The sequence below is a fragment of the Rattus norvegicus genome, chromosome 11 (genome assembly GCF_036323735.1).
Source record: "Rattus norvegicus strain BN/NHsdMcwi chromosome 11, GRCr8, whole genome shotgun sequence".
Taxonomy (NCBI): domain Eukaryota; kingdom Metazoa; phylum Chordata; class Mammalia; order Rodentia; family Muridae; genus Rattus; species Rattus norvegicus.
The window spans coordinates 82,760,791-82,766,726 of record NC_086029.1 but is presented as its reverse complement, the minus strand read 5'-3'; positions in this window follow the sequence as shown (position 1 = coordinate 82,766,726).

Sequence of the window (5,936 nt, the reverse complement as noted above, 5' to 3'; positions counted from 1 at the left end):
ACATGTCATGGTGACCACCCCAACCATAAAATTATTTCCACTGCTACTTCATAACTGCAATTTTGCTACTGCTGCGAACCGAAATATAAAATAGTTTGGAGATAGAGGCTTACTAAAGGGGTCGTTGAGAACCACAGCTCTAAATGTGCACAGGTTACCCCGTTTCTCAGAATAACCCTCTGCACTCAGACTGCCCTGCACCCTATAAAGGGCAAATTTATGAAGGAATGACAGCCAAAAAGTGAAACCATTTTAGGTCAACTCTGGCCCCAGGCGGAAGACTCACATAGATAACCCTAACAGCCAAAGAAACATAGGAAACTCGGCCACGAGGAAACTCCGTTGCCAGGGGAAGCCTAAGGAGGGACTCCGCCCAGGTGGAGATGAGGCATGACTGGGCTCTGCTCTTGACCCACTTGGGAGTACTGGGCAGCATTCACCCGACTACTGGTTCTCACTCCAGGCTCAGCGGCGCTTCTTGTCAGCAGAGAGCAGCCAGGCATCTGGTCGATGATGTTTTATTGCCATTGGACATGCTGGCTTCCGGCTCTGTAGCCATCCTGGGAGATTGCTGAGCTGATACCAGTCCCAACTGGTGGGAGACAGAGCAGGCCTCTGAGCGTGGCCAGGAGGCGTGGGAGTCATCCTTCTGACCCACATCTGACTACACTCCTTTTGTTGTAATTGCCTAACATGGACACTGCTTAGATGTTAGATAAGTCTTCGCCTTGGGCGTGTGTGTGTGTGTGTGTGTGTGTGTGTGTGTGTGTGTGTGTGTGTTGTACATTGTAGAATGTTGACCTTTAACCTCTACCCTCTAGACATCAATAGCATCCAATTCCCTACCCCATTCCATTTCCGACAGTCAAAAATGTCTCCAGGTATTACAAATATTCTTTGGAGGGAGAGCGCCCCAACCCCACCCAGGTAAGAACCATTAAGATGACCCACCCATCCCTGGTGAAGAACGCCTTAAAGGGAGATGTGTCACCTTTGTCCAAAGGATGGAGGACTCTTGAAAAATCCATCCAAGGAGCACCAGGTCAATTGCGACAAACAGGCAAGTTCCGTTTTACTGTGATGCAAAGGGATACTGAGGGCTGGAAGAACAGAAAGCTTTGTTCAGTTATCTTTCTTGGTTCTGTGGGGCAGCCAGTGAACGGGAGGCAGCAGGGGTGTGGCTGACTGGCCGCATCCTCCAGGGAAGCAGAAAGAGGAATGGTGGTGTTGTGTTTGCCTTCTACCTTTTTTTTTTTTTTTTTTTTTTCAGTCTGAGATCCTAGTACTTGGGACAGCGCCACCCACATTCAGAGTGGGTCTTACCACTGCAAACCCCCTAACAGACAGACCCAGAGTTTGTCTCCCAGGCAATTCTAAATCACCTCAAGTTGATTTAACTGTGAACAGCTGGGTATAAGCTAGGTTGTCAAAATCCTCACCTGGCATGCCTGAAACCCTTGGATTCAATCTTGTGCTGACTAGTTTTATGTCAATGTGACACAACATAGATCAAAGAGGAGGGAGCCCAAGGTGAGAAAACACTGCCACAAGGCCAGGCTGTAGGGAAGCCTGTAGGATGTCGTAATTAGTGATGGATAGGGAAAGACTATCTGTTACGGATGGCGCCCCCACTGGGCTGGTGGTCTTGAGTTCTATAAAAGCAGGCTGAGCAAGCCATGAGGAACAAGCCAGTCAGCAGCACTCCTCCATGGCCTCTGCATCAGCTCCGGCCTCCAGGTTCCTGCCCTGCTAGAGTTCCTGTCCTGACTTCCTTTGACAATGAACTCTGATATTGTTTTGTTTGTTTGTCTTTTAAAAAAGAACCAACCAGCCATCATAATGACCCAGTAAACAGTCACTCTCTAAATATCAATTGCTCCAGGGGCAAAAGGGTCACCTGCAAAATAGGTGTGGTCGGCACTGCCCTCTGTGGGCTCCAGAGGAGTCACTGGGAGCTGTAGAAACTTCGTTGTTTTAACGATTTACCTATTTGTTTTCTTTTAAGTGTATGTGTGTGGGTTTGGGTGTATGTGTGTACACCACAGGCGTGCAAGTGACTGAGGAGGCTAAAAGAGGGCACTGGATTCCCTGAAACTGGAGTCACAGACAATGGAGAGACACCACGCCATACTGGAAATCCAACCCAGGTCTTCTACAAGAGCAGCAAGTGCTCTTGACTGCTGAGCCATCACTCCACAACCCCCCTCCCCCCCCAAAAAAAACCCCACATTGTTGTTGTTGTTGCTTTAAATCCTTGGTTTGCTTTTTGGTTCTTTATTATTTACCTCTTCCTCCTAATATGAGTGTAAGAAGATATTTCAGTCACCTGGGAAACTCAGTCAGCTTCTGTGCAGCTGAGCTCAGGCTTCCCGGAAAGCTTTTTCAAAAGGACCCTTCCCACGCACTCCCTTCCTCTGAGGAGAGCATGCACACCCTGACCAACACCTTCATCGGTGTAGAGTCCCTCGGGCCTGGGGTTGGAGAGACTTTTATACTCGCTTCTGTTTAGAGGTAAGGTTTCCCCTTCCGTTCCAGCCATGCTCACTTTCTGTTCCAGATCTCTGGGACCCCAGCACCGTTGGAGGGCAGGAAGACATACTGAGTAACTCAGGAGGTTTTAACCACTCTGTTCCAACCCAACTTCCTCTTCCAGCCTGTTCCAGCCCCGTGTTTTCTAGTCTTTGGAAGAAGAAAATCTGGTTTCGCAAGCACATGCCTAGCCCTGTTTCTGTCTGGCTCTGGTTTCTGTGAGTGCTTGTTCTCAGTCAGTGTGGACTGCTTGCCCCTTGGGTGCAGTGAGAGAGCAGAGTCAAAGGGCAACACCCTGACTCACTCCCAGAGATGCACTCCTGCAGCTTTGTAATACTGAAATGGAGGTGGAAAAGGCCCAGCTCCAAGCAGATCCAACTAGGAAGCCTCCTCACAACCAGCGTCACCACCGTAGGGTAGTGAGCAGGATTCCAATCATTTTTTTCCCTGCTTGAATTTGTCTGTAATATTAGAGGGGCCTCTTTGGAGGGTCCCAGGACATGAAGGTAGAGAGACTGTGTATGAGGCTCTACAGAATGTCCTGATGAGGCCTGCTGTGTGTAACAGTAGGTATCAGAGCCAGGCTGTAGACAGGCTAGTCCAGCCCAGGGAGCTCCAGATGGGAAAGACTTAAGACGGGTTCCACGTCAGCAAGGCCTCTAATGACAAGCAGGAGAAGAGGGGACTGGCGTCACCGCGGGGAAGGAGGTGTACCCCATGTGCATACATGTGTCAATCTTTCTGTCTTGGGCAGAGCAGGCCGAGTGCTGGCATAGACACTCAGCGGCTACGACGGCTCACCCTCCGGTGCCTTTGTGTGCTTTGCAGAGAAGCCCCGCCCAGGTGCCAGACAGCGCTTGGGAAGCAGCATGTCTTCATAGCCTCCACTCAGCTGCTGCACTTGATGCCTCTGTGGTGGCAGACTGCACAGCCGTCTGCCACGGGCACTGCTCTCCCGAGTTCACAGACCTATTTATTCCCTGAGATATACAATTAGCCTGCTGCGTCCATGGGCTCTAAATGCTCAGATTCAAACAACTGTGGTTCAAAGAACTTTGAAAAAAAAAAAAATCCTATCTGTAATGAACGTGTATAGACTGTGTGTGTGTATCTGTGTGTATGTGTGTATTTGTGTGTGTATATTCGTGTGTGTATTTGAGTGTGTGTTATTCGTGTGTGTATTTGAATGTGTGTTTGTGTGTGTGTGTATGTGCGTGTGCGTGCACATGTTCTAAAGATGCTGTCGTAGGTATATAGGGAGCTGCAGAAGTGTGTCAGCTCTCAAGATCACTGGCTGCTCTTTTAGAAGACCTGGACCCATACCCATCTGTAACTCAAGTTCTGAGGGCACCAGGCACCAGTGAACATGCAGGCAAAGCATCATACCCATAAAATTTAAAAATAAATTAAAAATCACACACATGGAGCACATGTGTGCATATGTACAAACTACTTACTGAAGGGGTTGAACATCTGCAGATTTGTCCCCTGGCAAGGCTCCTGAGGGGAAACTCCATAGAGCTCAAGGGACCATGTGCTCATAATGTATCTCACTTTACCACTCTAGTGGTCACGCAGGGCGTTAGCCCCATTTTACATAGTTACATATGGTTACATACAGTTATATACCGTTGCATTACGGTTAAGTGTTGTCTGGCAACCGATGGGACCTTGTAAGTCTTTACAGAAAAGGGAAGAAACTGAGGTCTACACAGATCTACATCTCCCGGGAAAGTTGTAGAGGAGCCTTGATGGAGACAAAAATTAAGGGTCCCTGCTGAGGACCCAAGGGACTTCAATCACTTCAATCACTTCAATCACTTCCGCAGAAATGGGACTCCCCCAGAGGGCCTGGAGCAGCAGTTCTTAAGAAGAGACCAGATTAGCCGTGTATGCCATCCTGAGAAAAGCCCCCAGTCTCTTAAGAAACACGATTTTTGAGATAAAAAAAAATCAGTAATCTGATTATCTGTAGTGTTTATTATCACTGTGATGACTTCCTAGTTGTTGGCTTGAGGTTCAGTCAGGGGCATTCATTAAGAGACGAATTCCTGGGACGGGAGAGGTGGTTCAGTGGTTAACAGTTCGTGTTCTTGCTTTGGACCTAGGTTCAGTTCCTAACACCCTTAACCATCTGTAACTCCAGTTCCAGGCAGTCTGATGGCTTCTGATCCAATGAGGTCATAACGTAAACATGGCACGCATGCAGGCAAAACACAAACGAGAGAGAGAGAGAGAGAGAGAGAGAGAGAGAGAGAGAGAGAGAGAGAGAGAGAGAGAGATTCCTGTTGCCCTACTGAATTCAACCAGAGGTTGAAAGCATCCTCAGAAGTGAGGCAGGGTGGTGGCAGCGGCCTGGCAGCGTGCACTGCTGCCTGCAGGAGGCCTGTGTGCAGGGCTGCGCATCCGGTTCAAAGTCCAAGCGTGCAGCTCTTGGCTCGGGCTGGCTCGGGACCTGCAGCTGTTCTGGAGATGGCACAATTAACTTTCTCCCGGCGCCCAGCGCCTGCGGGAAGCCATCCAGTCACGTCACGTGGTGGAGGCGGTGCCTGGGAAGAGGGTGGATGAGAGCCCCGGAGGGACACTGTTCGTGCTCGGTGGCGGACTGCTGGGCTCTTGTTCATTGTCAACCTTACCCTGCCATAAAAGCGGTCTGGAAACCGACCCTTCTCCGGTGTGTAGGTGATTGAATCTCGGGCACAGGGGACCACTGCTCCCATGGATTGGGGTTTGGCCGGCCTACTGTTTCTATCAGAGGGTTATTAATGCTACCACTCCTTTGGTTTGTTTTCTCTACCCCAGGGCTGACTTGCCTCCGGCCCAGTTACGAGATAATGTTGGGGATACAGCTTTAAAGACATCACTTTATTCTTTGTTCTAAGAACATTTTTGTGAATTGAGAGAACAAAAGCTTCTATTGGAATTTCCTGAATGAAGACCAACACATTGTGGAAGGACCAGACTTCCTTCTCCCTTCCTGCAAGTCTCTGGATAGTTGTCCAGTCTCTTACTGTCATAACTATTGTAAATACACATGCCCCAGCCCCTCTAGACCTCCTCCAACAATTGCTAGGCTGGGTACCCTCCATGCTGGGTGGGAACCTCTCCTGGATACTCCAGAACCGTGAGCCTCCCTCCATCCAAGAACCTACTGTTCCGTGGCTGTTTGCTCCTCCCTTTCGTTTTTTCTTTTTTTCCAGTTTGTTGTGTTTCTGCCTTTGCCTATCTTAACAGAAACCCACATTTCCGCCGAAATCTTGTCAAAAATAACCATGCAATATTTTGTCAGAAGACAGTACTCTCTTGAAAGTCACTCCCCAAGGGAAAAACACTATTTAAAAAAAAACCTATCTATCTATCTATCTATCTATCTATCTATCTATCTATCTATCTATCATCTATCTATC